This window comes from Equus asinus, chromosome 20, assembly GCF_041296235.1.
Source record: "Equus asinus isolate D_3611 breed Donkey chromosome 20, EquAss-T2T_v2, whole genome shotgun sequence".
In the NCBI taxonomy this organism is placed as follows: Eukaryota; Metazoa; Chordata; class Mammalia; order Perissodactyla; family Equidae; genus Equus; species Equus asinus.
This window is the reverse complement of record NC_091809.1, coordinates 12100194-12113514: the sequence shown is the minus strand read 5'-3', so window position 1 is coordinate 12113514 and position 13321 is coordinate 12100194.

The following is a 13321-nucleotide window of genomic DNA, read 5'->3' as shown; positions in this document are numbered from 1 at the left end:
GAGGCCGCCGGGGCCCGGGCGGCGAGTCCCCCCGCCGCGGCCGCCGCGCGCGTGGAGCAGGCGGGGCGGCGCGCGGGCCCAGCCCATGCAAGGCGGCCGCGGTCCGGCCGCCCCGCCGCCGCTGCCGCCCGCCCCCCGCCTCACTCGCGGGCGCCCCGGGCCGCCTCCCCCTTCCGCGCCCGACACGCCGCCGCCATCTTGTTTACCTCCCGCCCCCGCCCTGCGCCGCCGCGCCGCCGCACGCACGCCTCAGGGCCCGCCCCCCGCGGCGCCGACGTGCCGGCCCGTTGGCTGAGCCGGCAGGCCCCGCCCCCGAAGCCCGCCCCACCGCCGCCGCCGATTGGGCCATTTGGACCCGGGCGGGGGCCCGAGCGGGGATTGGTCGGCGTGCGGCCCCGCCCTAGGGGTGGATACGGCTCGTTCATTGGCCCGCGGAGGCGCCCGTCACGCGGAGGGGGCGGGAAGCGAGCGCGGGGAGGTGAGGCCCCGGCGTTGACCTCGGAGGGGTTTGGGGCTGGGGTCGAAGGTCGCGAGCGCTAACGGTCTCCTCGGAACGCCCGCAGGGTGGGCGGCGTCCTCGTGGGCCAGGAGGCGGCTCGGGGACACTGGGGCGCGCCTGCCAGGACCCCTCCCCCGGAAGCCCCCGGAGGCGAGGTCAAGGGTCAAAAAGTAACCCAAAGTGGCCAATTCGAGGCAAAAAGCCATCACTAGGCATCGCTGGGGCCGGAGCCGGAGAGAGGTGCTCCCGACGGTCTCTATCCTGAAGCGCTCAAGAGCCAAAGCTCAGAACAGAGCCGGGGCGGTGCCGGCCAAGTGCTTTGGGTGAAAAACGGAAAGAATTGGCAAAATACCGCTCGATGAAGTTGAAAATACCTCTTGTCCCTGAATCTTCCGCCGTTCTGCTTTTTAGCGCTAGATTATTGTTTTGCCGGAACAAACTGCCTGTCTTGTGTGAAGCTCTTGATTCGCAGATGGCCAGCAAGCCTTGATCAAAACGTGTGGTTTAGCCCCAGATTCCTTTTGAGAAGGCGATCGTAAAGATCAGAGCAGAAACCGGTGAAATAGAATAGAAAAGAATAAAGAAAATCCATGAAACCAATGATTGTTCTTTGAAAAGATCAAAAACGTCGATAAAAAAGAAAAAGTCTAGCCAGATGGACCAAGAAAAAAAAAAAAGACTACACGTGAGAAATGAGAGAAGGGCTAAACACGACAGACCCTACAGATGTTAAAAGATTTAGGTACTAGGAACAGCTGGATGCAAATAAATACATCTTGGTTGAAATGGACCAACACCTTGAAATAAACACCTGAAATAAAAGCTCGCTCAAGAAGAAATAGATTAGGGCTGGCCAGGTGGTGTGGTGGTTAGGTTTACCCGGTCCGCTTGGTCTTCCTGGGGTTCACCAGTTCGGATCCTGGGTGCAAACCTACACACTGCTCATCAAGCCATGCTGTGGTGGCATCCCACATAGAAGAACTAAAAGGACCTAGAACCAGGATCTACGACTACATACTGGGGCTTTGGGGAGAAAAAAAAAAATTAAGGAAGCAATAGATCATCTGCATAGTTTTACATCTATTCAGGAAATTAAATCTGTACAGAAAAACCTTTCTACAAAGATAATTAGGGCCCAGATGTCTCATTGGTGAATTTCCATCAAACATCTCAGAAAGCAATAACGTCTGTTCTAAACAATGTCTCCCAGAAAACAGAAGAGGAGGGCACACTGCCCAACTTAAATTCCTTTTGGTATCTTCCGTGTTTTTGACCACTGGCTTACACCCAATTTTCTTGGAATCTGGGGGTGCGTTTGACAATCTTAGTGTACGTAGGCCCCACTATCCTTCACAGAGCCCACACCCCTCTCCTGAGGGTCAGGACACATGGAAGGGACTTGGGAAATGTTTGGTGACCATTACAGAAAGAGTTCTTGAAGGTGAAATCTCGACTCAGATGCTGCCTCCTCCGAGAAGCCCTCCTGGTCATTCCCTGGAACACTTGTCACCATCAGAAATTGTGTCGTTTATATATTTCTTTATGTGTTTTTCTTCTGTCTCTGGCAGTAGACTGGAAGGTCTCTGGGGCTGGGGTGGGTCTGTCTTAGACACTGCTGCATCCTCAGCGATGAGAGCTGTGCTGTCCAGCACAGCAGCCGCTGTCTAGATGTGGCCCTTCAGCTCTTGTAATGTGGCTGCCCAAATTGAGATGTGCTGGGAGTGTAAACTACACACTGGATTTTGAAGGTTTAGCATGAAAAAAAAACACATATATGTAGTATCTCAATAATTTACATTGATTGCGTGTTGCAATGATATAATCGGTTATGTTAGGTTAAAACAAATATGTTATTAGAATTAACCACTTCATAACTGCTAGGACAGCTATAATAAAAATACTGAGCAATAACAAGTATTGGCGAGGATGTGGGGAAACTGGAACTCTCATACGGATGGTGCAGCCACTTTGGAAAAAAATTCAAAAGGTTAAACATAATGATTCCACACGGCCAGCAATTCTGCTCCCAGGTTTATGCCCAAGAGAAATGGAAACTCGCTTCCACTCAAAAACTTGTACACAAATGTTCACAGCAGCTGGATTCATAGTAGCCAGAAAGTGGAGACAACTGAAATGTGCATCAAGAGAAGAATGGATCCACACAATTGTCCACCCACACGCTGGAATATTACGCAGCCTTGAAGAGGAGCGAGGCCCTGACACGGCTGCACGTGGCCGGACCTGCACACACAACACTCAGGGAGAGAAGCAGACACAGAAGGACACACGGCGTGTGACCCCATTGACGGGAAACGTCCAGAACAGGCAGATCCACAGACAGAGAGCGGGCTCGTGGGGGCCAGGGGCTGAGACTTGCAGAAGGGAAGCCACGTGCCCAGGTCCCGGGTGGAGCCAAGTTCCCAGCCTGGGAGCCCCCAGGAGCCTTGTGAGGTTCTAGCACCGACTGCTCCGGTGATGGGGGCCTTGGGGCTGCCCAGCTGTCCTGCTCAGTAGTGTTCATAACAAGCATCAAACCCAGGCCAGCCCAGCACGGGACCAGATTTTGGGGACCTTCCCAGCATCACGGGGCCTGAGACCCCCATGGGGGCTGCTCTAAGCCTCTCCAGAGACACTCTCTCTGGCCCCTGCCCTTTGCCCAGCAGAAATCCTCGGTGGAGGGGTCTCGGCCTCTCCCTTCCCATTTCTCTGGATGGGGACTAGCAACACCATACGTCGTCAGATACAAGAGGCCGTGGCGGTGACATGTACGGTCTCCTTATGAACCATCACGGAAGGAAGAGACTCGGAGCCAGCGCTGCCGCTCTGGATCGGAAGAGGCAGGCTGACCTCGGGGGCGGTAAACGGATGGATGGGAATAACGGTAATAGGAGTAGCCGATGGTTGCGGATATTTTCAGTAGTCTGGGAAAATCCTTTCTCTGCATTCTCTCGTCCTCCCCATCCCACAGGTTTTATTAAGGACCCCGGGCTACAGGTGGGACCCCCCAGGACAGAGGTGGGGTCTCAGCTTACCATTGAGGGGCTCCACCTTAAAGGTGAGGACCCCAGGTTACAAGTAGGGGGCCCCAGGTTACACTGGGGGCTCAGGTTACAGGTGGGGGACCCCGTTGTAGGTTGGGGCCTCGAGTTCCAAGTAGGAGGCCCCAGGCTATAGGTGAGGGCTCCAAGTTATAGGAAGGGGTTCCAGGTAATGGGGGGCCCCAGGTGACAGGTGGGAGCCCCAGGTGGCGGGTGGGGGCTCCAGGTGGCAGGTGGGGGCTCCAGGTGGTGGGTGGGAGCCCCAGGTGACAGGTGGGAGCCCCAGGTGGCAGGTGGGGGCTCTAGGTGACAGGTAGGGGCCCCAGGTGAGAGGTGGGAGCCCCAGGTGACAGGTGGGAGCCCCAGGTGGCAGGTGGGGGCTCCAGGTGACAGGTAGGGGCCCCAGGTGAGAGGTGGGAGCCCCAGGTGACAGGTGGGAGCCCCAGGTGGCAGGTGGGGGCTCCAGGTGACAGGTAGGGGCCCCAGGTGAGAGGTGGGAGTCCCAGGTGACAGGTGGGGCTCCAGGTGACAGGTAGGGTCCCCAGGTGACAGGTGGGGGCCCCAGGTATATGTGGGAGTCCACCGGCCTCTCCTGGGCTCAAGCCTTGCCTCTGCCCCCTTCTCCTCCTCCACGCTCCGTCCCTCACGCCTCTCATTTCTCCTGCCCACCCATGACCCCCACACACAGACATTCATACCCAGAGGCCCGCAGATCCACTTGCCCCTCACAGCCCCCCTTGCTGACCCTCTTGCTCCCCCAGCTCAATGCCAAGACCCCCCCCCCCACCTCTCCAGTGTGGACAAAGGAGGCCGCTGGCCATCCCGGCCACTCTCCTGGCCAGCTGCCCCATCCTGGAGCTCCTCCAATTTGGTGGGTCTCTTAAAAGTCGGCTTCCTATCCCAGGACCACCCGTCTCCAGGGGCCCAGCTCAGCCCCCTACCCGAGGAGTAGGGGCCCCAGGAGCCAGAGGCGTCCTCCCCAAATCAGGTCCGCCTCCACCGGGGATCCAGCCTGGGTTGCAGGTGAGGACACAGCCAGGGCCAGTCTGTGTGGACCTGTGTGGCCGCCAGGGGGCGGGTGGGGACAGCGGCCGAGGCTCCTGGCGGGGTTGTGTGTGTGTGTGTGTGAGACTCACACAGTGTGTCCAGCCCACACACAGTCCCTCGGGGCAGTGACACTCCAGGTCATCACCGTTGTCACACACATTGTCACAGACAGGGCAGGGAGGCCCAGACCGCAGGCCGGGTCATTCTCTGTCCAGCAGGGGGGGCCGTCCTGGGTGCAGTGGGGGGTTGAGCAGCATCCCTGGCCACACACCCCCACTCAATGCCTGGAGCTCCCCCACTGTGACAACCACAGATGTCCCCAGATGTGGCCCTGTGGCCCCTGGATTGCCCGGCCCGGGAATCACGGCTTTAGAAACACACACTGAGGTATTTACGGAGGAAAGGAGGCTGTGCCATCTAGGATTTTGCTCCACAATATTCCCGGACGCGATGCGCAGGCTGCAGCATTTGGGAGAAGGTGTCCTCACGGGGCTCCTCCTGTTCCACTTTCAAGTCAGGAGGGGCGGGTTCACTGGTGGCCCCCAAAATCGATGTCCACGTCAAAGTCCCCAGAACCCGTGACCCTCACCTCACTGGGAACACGGTCTCTGTAGATGTCACCCAGCTAAGGATCTGGAGGTGAGGTCACCCTGGATGACGGAGGTGGGCCCGGACTCCGGTGACAAGTGTCCTTATGAGAGACACACGGGGGAGATCTGACAGTCAGAGGCTGCGGGAAGACAGGCAGAGACTGGGGGACGTGGCCACAAGCCCGGGGATGCCTGGAGCCCCCAGAGGCTGGAGGAGGAAGGACAGACCCGCCCCTGGAGCTTCTGGAGGGAACGCGGCCCCGCCCACCTGGATCTGGGCTGAAAACTGAGCAAAAGTAAATTTCTGTTGTTTTTTTTTCTCTTTTTTTGTTTTTGAGGAAGACTAGCCCTGAGCTAACATCTGCTGCCAATCCTCCTCTTTTTGCTGAGGAAGACTGGCCCTGAGCTCACATCCATGCCCATCTTCCTCTACTTTATATGTGGGACGCCTACCCCAGCATGGCTTGATGAGCGGTGCCATGTCCGCACCCGGTATCCGAACTGACGAACCCCGGGCTGCTGAGAAGCGGAACATGCAAACTTAACCGCTGCGCCACTGGGCCGGCCCATTTCTGTTGTGTTTAAGTTGCCCAGTATGTGGCCGTTTCTTACAGCGACCCCAAGAGACTGGTATGTAAGGTCCCTGGAATTACTTATTGCAGGAAAATTCACCTTTTTACACATACAGTAGCATGAATTTTGACAAAAGAATATAGATGTGTAATGACCACCATAATCAAGAAAGAAAGCGGCCGGCCCAGGGGTGCAGTGATTCAGTTTGCACGTCCGCTTCTCAGCAGCCCGGGGTTCACCGGTTCAGATCCCAGGTGCGGACATGGCACCGCTCATCAAGCCATGCTGGGGTAGGCGTCCCACATATAAAGTAGAGGAAGATGGGCATGGATGTGAGCTCAGGGCCAGTCTTCCTCAGCAAAAAGAGGAGGATTGGCAGCAGATGTTAGCTCAGGGCTAATCTTCCTCAAAAAAAAAAAAGAAAGAAAATATTTCCCCCAAAAGCCCCCAGTGCCCCTTTGTGGTCATCACTTCCCTCCGCCCCCAGCCCTTCCCGAGAGGGACCGGGTTCTGTCCCGATGGCCTGGTCTTCTCAGGATGTCACACAAACGGAACCCCACGGGCGTAGCCAGCTCCTCTGTTCCCCGGCACAGGCACGCGAGGGGGTGTTCACAGCTTTCAGTGACGATGCAGCCGCTGCCGTGAACACGTGTGGGCAGCTTGCCGTGTGGACGGAAGTTTTCATTTCTCTTCGGTCAGTTCCTGGAAGTGGACCGGCTGGGTCATGTGGCAATTCCGTGCTTGACATTTTGAGGAACCACCCGAAGTGCCCTGCACAGAGGCGGCGTCCCCACCAGCGATGCCAGAGAGTTCCGGTTGGCCTGCAGCCTCATTGGCACCTGATTTTGTCCGTTTGGGGGAATTTGGTCCATTTTGGGGGTTCTGTTTTGCCATTCAAACACGTGGCACATTATTTTTAAATGCAGCAACACGCACACACGGATTGATGGCTGCATGGAGGAGAAGATGGGCGTCTGGATACGTGGGAAACAAATACAGTCAGAGGTTCGTCGTAGGAACGAGGCGCGGCCTTTCCCACAAAACCCTTTCGACTCTTCCCCACACTTGAAAGTGCTCTAATAAAATGTAGGGGGAAAAGTCCGAGAGCGGAACAGAGATGAAATGGGACCGGCCCGGAGTTGCTGATGGTTGAGGCTGGACGTGGGGGGCGAGGGGGTTCCTGGAGGGTGCGTAGGAAGCGTCGGCAAGGATGTGGGGAAACCGGAACCTTGTGCACTTCTGGTGGGAATGTAAAATCGTGGAGCTGCTGTGGAAAACAAGATGATGCTTCCTCAAAAAGTCAAACATAGAATCATCATATGATCCAGCAACTCCACTTCTGGGTGTAGACCCAAGAGGACTGAAAGGGTCTTCAAGAGATGTCTGCCCACTCATGTTCACAGCAGCCAAAAGGTGGAAGTGCCCCCAGAGTCCGTGGATGGATGACAGACACTCACAGTGTGGTCCATCCACACCCTGGAATATTATGCAGCCATGAAAAGGAAGGAGGTCCTGACACCTGCTCCCACGTGGATGGACCTGGAGGACGTGATGCTCAGTGACATGAGCCAGACACAGAGGGACACACACTGTGTGGTCCACTCACAGGAGGTCCCCAGAGGAGCCACATCCACAGAGACAGAAAGTGGATGGGGGGCCAGGGGCTGGGGGAGGGGTGGGAGTCAGTGTTTCATGGGGACAGAGCTGCAGTTTGGGGAGATGGAAGGTTCTGGAGACGGATGGAGGGGACGGTGGCACAACCGTGTGAATGTGCTTCATGCCACCGAGCTCAATGTCACTTAAGATGGCAAACTTGTGTTATGTGTGTTTTACCAGAATTTTAGTTTTAATTCAGGGGTGGGAAACAGGCTCTGGCTCTTTGCTGGTGGGATGAAATGGTCGGTGCCCCCAAGGGCAGGGTGACTTCGTCTTCCAAAGTGACAGAGGGAAGGAACCGTGCCAGGGATCCCTCCCCCTCCCGACTCGCCCACGTGGGAGATGCCAGGACCTCGTGGCTGCCCCTGGCAAGGGAAGCCGTGCATGGAAACACCCTAGAAGTCCCCCAGAGGAGGGAGTAAATCAGCTGTGACACAGCCCGACTGCGGAACACCACGCGGCCCCCAAAAGAACCGGTGCCCTCAGTGAGTCCAGGGGCCAAGGACTCGGGCCGATGTTAGGTGAGGAGCAGAGCTGAGAGCAGGAAGAGCCGACTGACCAGGGGCAGCTGGGGGCGGGGGTCAGTCAGGGCGTCACCTCCCAGGGCTTCTCCTGGAAGGACACTCAGCGGGCTGGTCATCATGCAGGGCAGTGTGGGAGGGAGAGGTTAATCTGGGTACATTTCTTTATCGTGAAAATACACATCACATAAAATTGACCATCTTCACCATTTTTCAGGGCCCAGCTCAGCGGCATGAAGCACATTCACGTTGCTGTGCCACCATTCCCTCCATCCGTCTCCAGAACTTTCCATCTTCCCAAACGGAAGCTCTGTCCCCAGGAAACACTGACTCCCACCCCTCCCCCAGCCCCTGGCCCCCCATCCACTTTCTGTCTCTGTGGATGTGGCTCCTCTGGGGACCTCCTGTGAGTGGAGCACACAGTGTGTGTCCTTCTGTGTCTGGCTCACGTCCCTGAGCATCAGGTCCTCCAGGTCCCTCCACGTGGGAGCAGGTGTCAGGACCTCCTTCCTTTTCATGGCTGCGTAATATTCCTGGGTGAGGCTGGACCACACTGTGTGTGTCCATCATCCGTCATGGACTCTGGGGGTGCTTCCACTTTTTGGCTGCTGTGAATGACGCTGCCGTGGGCACACCTGTGTGCAGACATCTGTTGAAGTCCCCACTTTCATCTCTTCAGGGAGCCGCCCAGGAGTGGAGCCGTGGGGTCTGATGGCGATGCTGTTTAACTTTTTGAGGAACCGCTCGATTTTCCCGCGGCAGCTGCGCGCAGGGTGTACTTTTCACTCTGGGGTTTTGAAATGCAGGAATGAATTACCTCTTCGAAAACTTAGATTATCGCAGAGAAACACATCAGGAAATTCTCGACCGTGGGAAACTTCACAGGAAAAACAACTGGGTTGTGTGCAAAAAAAAAAAAAAAAATCACCAAACCACAGAGGAAAAAAATGAGAGAGAGAGACACAGAGGGTGAAGCTATAGGTTCATCAGCTGTGTTTAATTTGTCCCCCCCACCGGTGGACTTGTGGATCACCAGGACGGACTGGGTCACCAGGGCCAGCATCTGCTGGGACCCTGTGGGCACCAGAGACTGATGAGTGAATGAAGGAATGAGTGAAAAGGCTGCCCAGTGGAATCCAGGCCACGCTGGGGCTCACTCAGGACCCCTGGGTTGCCAGCCTCAGCTCTGGGCTCCTGTAACTACCTTGGGTCACATGGGCCCGTCCGTGAATGGGCCACTCACTCCTCCCAGGGTCCCTGGGGGCCTGGGAAATGCTCCGGAAGGTGCAAGGCAGACGGCCAGCCCCGTGCGAGCCCAGACGGCTCCTGCAGAGGTGCTGGCCAAGAGGGGTGCCCGGGGAGCTGTCTCCACCCTCCTCTCCCCAAGACCCCAGGCTCCCATTGACCCCTCTTGACTTGAATGGGGGGTGGGGTTTAGGAGCAGCGCTTACCGGAAGCAGGCGCCTGGCATGGGGAAGCCCGACCAGCAAGCCTCTCTCCCCTGGGACCTTGGGAGCCAGAGACATGTGGCAGCCAGCTGGACGCACAGCCAGGCCAGTGCAGAAGTGAAATTCCAGGATACCATTGGGCGTGAGCCAGCCCTCATTCTGCGTTTGGGGAAACTGAGGCTTGGGAGAATTGGAGGCCGGCAGGGATGAGGGACTCACCGTCTCCGTGTGGCCAGGCCGCCGTGCCCTGACTGCATGTGGTGGTCTGGAGCATGTGGCCCTGGGCCAGTGGCCATTTTGCTCCAGTCCCATTGTCCTCTCGTCTTCTCACCCCAGGGCCTTGGCACTTGCCGTGCCCGCTGCCTGGAACACTTCACTTCGAGTCCACCTAACTCCCTCCTTCTCTCATGACGGTTGCAGCTCAGTTCCCCCCCCCCACCGTCCTCAGAAGTGCGTCCCTGGACCCCGGGGTCTGAGCCCCTGCCAGCACCGCCCCCCTTTTCAACTCCACCTGCGGGATCCTGTCAACCTACCTGCAGGTGCTTGTACAGAGTTGTGCTGTGGCTCACACATCAGCACGTGCAGGTGTGGCTGCCCTCCCGCAGCTCCGCCTGGAGAAGCTGGAGGAGACTCCTCGCCCCAGGCCACCCGCAGGGTGACAGCGATAATAATCGCGACTGACAAATGTTGACCTGAAGGTCAGCGCCCACCCGCCGGCCCCGAGGCTGAGGTCCCTCTCACCATCCCCCACCCGACAGAGGAGACTCCTGGGCTCAGAGAGGTCCCCGCGTCCTTGCCCAGGGACGTATGGCCGTGTGCAGTGGGGGTCAGCCAACCCATTCTATCAAGGGCCAGAGAGCGAATATTTTCAGCTTTGCAGGCCGGACAGACGGCCACAGCTCTGCCCTTTGTGTCACAAAAGTAGCCAGAGACAGTACTTAAAAGAACGCATATGGGGGCCCTGTGGCCGAGCGATTGGGTTCATGCGCTCCACTTTGGCGGCCCAGGGTTTTGCCGGTTCAGATCCCGGGTGTGGACATGGCACCGCTTGGCATGCCATGCTGTGGCAGGCGTCCCACATATAAAGTAGAGGAAGATGGGCACGGATGTGAGCTCAGCGCCAGTCTTCCTCAGCAAAAAGAGGAGGATTGGCAGCAGTTAGCTCAGGGCTGATCTCCCTGAAAAAACAGAGAAACACCACTATGTACTGGGGGACTTTGGGGAAAGAGGAAAAAAAGAAGATCGTCAACAGATATTAGCTCAGGTGCCAATCTTTAAAAAAAAAATGAACGCACGCAGCTGTGCCAATAAAACTTTATTAACAAACAGCGAAACGTGAATTTCATATCATTTTCCACGTGCCACGAAATGAGTCTTCTTCTGCTCTTTTTCAACCACTTAAAAACGTGAAGGCCATTCTCAGCTCGATGGGGTCTGTGTGCAGACAGACAGCGGGCCTGACCTGCCTGGCGGGCCGGAGTTTGCAGACCCCTTGAAGTCGCTTCACTCCGTTGCACTCCAGCGTCGGGCTGCACGTGGGTCCTGCTTCCTCTCCGGAGGCTGGGTGGGGGCCAGACCCTGACGTGGCCCCCCGATCGCACGTCCTGGTGGTCAGCGTGGGTCGTCCACTGCCCTCGAGGGTGGGCAGGGCCAACAGACTGTGGCCAAAGTGACCGGATATCACTCTGTGACCAGGTGGCATCATGGACCGCCCATCTTAGCTGACCTGACCTGCGTCCCCTCCTCGGGGGCCTGGGGAAGCAAACGGCCGAGCTGGCGCAGCCCGCCCCCCACCCCGAGCGGCCGAGGGCAGCCTTGAGCCCGCAGCCAGCAAGAAATGGGGCCCTCGGCCCTCCGACCACAAGGACATAAATCCTGCAGCAACCGGAGGGAGCTGAGAGCAGAGCCCTCCCCGTTCTGGCCTCCCCGGGAGCCCCCAGACCTGGCCGCACAACCCACAGTGGGATCAATCTCTGCTGTTTCTAGTTCAGTCCAGATGCTCCTCACCCCATTGGCTGACATCAGAAGATCTCACCCCATTGGCTGACTCCATGTAACCATGGGATCCCAGCTCGGCCAATCAGGGCTTTCCATTCCCTGGCCTCAACGATTGGTTCAACAAGGACACGTGACCATGGTTGGGCCAAACGGAACCTTCCCTGGGACTTTTGCTGCCTTTCCTGAGGAAAAGCTGCTGGCCTTCTGCTAGAGCTGTTAAGCCGATGAGGGGGGGTGATTTTTTGGATTTGTTCTGGGGCTGCTGGTGCCATCTTTGTCCCCACAAGCAGGGAGGAAAAAAGCCAAGGGAGGATGGCAGAGCCTAAAGGTAGAGAGATGGATGACTCTGTAAAACTGAGGATCCTGGATCCAGCCGAACCTGAAACCGACTGGACCAGTGGGTCTCAACCAGGGGCAATCTCCCCCACCCAGGGGACACTAGACCATGTCTGGGGACATCTGTGGTTGTCACACTGGGGGTCCTCCTGGCATCGAGTGGGTGGGGGCCAGGGATGCTACTCCACCCCCCACAGCGCCCAGGACAGCTGCTCAACATGACGAACCATCTGGTCCCAAATGCCAGCAGTGCCGAGGGGGAGAACCCTGAGTTAGATCTATCCTTGGACCTTTCAGTTCCATGAGCAAAAAAATTCCCAGTATGAAAAAAAAAGCCAGTTTCAGTTTCCGTTTCTGTCATTTGCAACCAAAAGATTCTAACCCATCTGGGAGATAAGACTCAGGCAGGGGGTTTTGGAGATGGAAGCTGCAGATGGCCGGCCTGGCTGGGCTGCGCCCCCACGAGCGAGCGCCCGGCCCAGGGACATTAATGGGGTAATGGGGAGGGGGGACGTGGTCAGCCCCGTACTCCGACTACTTTTTCTAATAGGCTTAGTTTTCGATTTACTGAAAAGTTGCAAAGACACCGTGCAGACATCCTGCATAGCTAGCACTTTCCCGCATTGTCAACACCTCCCGTTCGTGGGGGATGTTTCTTATTGATGATTACTATTAACCCAAGCCTGCTTTTCGGCAGATTTCTTTTAGTTTTTCCCTGACATCCCCTTACTGCCCCAGCGCCCTATCTGGGATCCCACATGACATGCAGTTCCCACGTCTCCTGGGGCCCCTCTGGGCTCTGACAGTTTCTCAGGCTCTCCTTGGTTTTGCTGAGCTGGACGGTGGGTTGTTTTTGTTTGTTTGTTTGTTTTTTGAGGAAGATTAGCCCTGAGCTAACATCTGCTGCCAATCCTCCTCTTCTTGCTGAGGAAGACTGGCCGTGAGCTAACATCCGTGCCCATCTTCCTCTTCAAAACATTTTCATCTCTCCCTAAAAACATCAGGTCCCTGTCAGCATCACGCCCACCCCCTCCCCAGCCCCTGGCCCCCACGAGCCCGCTCTCTGTCTGTGGATCGGCCTGTTCTGGGCGTTTCCCGTCCATGGGGTCACGCGCTGTGTGTCCTTCCGTCTCTGCTTCTCTCCCTGAGCGTCGTGTGTGCAGGTCCGTCCACGTGCAGCCATGTCAGGGCCTTGCTCCTCTTCATGGCTGCGTCGTGCTCCAGCGTGTGGGTGGACACGCGTGTGTGTCCATCATCTGCCAAAGTACGTCTGCGTCGTCTGCACTTCTTGGCTATCGTGAATTGTACTGCTACAAATTTATTTGTTTATTTTTAAACATTTTTCTCATGAAGTCCTCAACATATCTCAGGTCCTGCTCCAAAAGCTTAACACGTACCGGTTCTCAACAAATTCTCACAAAGACCCTCCGAGGGAGGTACTGTGATTATTGGCATTTTATAGATGGGGAAACGGAGGCACAGAGAGGTTAACTAACTCGCCTGGAGTCACACAGCCGCCGGGCGGAAGAGCTGGAATGGAACCCAGAAAGTCTGAACCCTCGTGCTCTGCAGCTAAGGCTCTGTCCTGTCGGTCATCCTTACAGTCCTGGGGGAC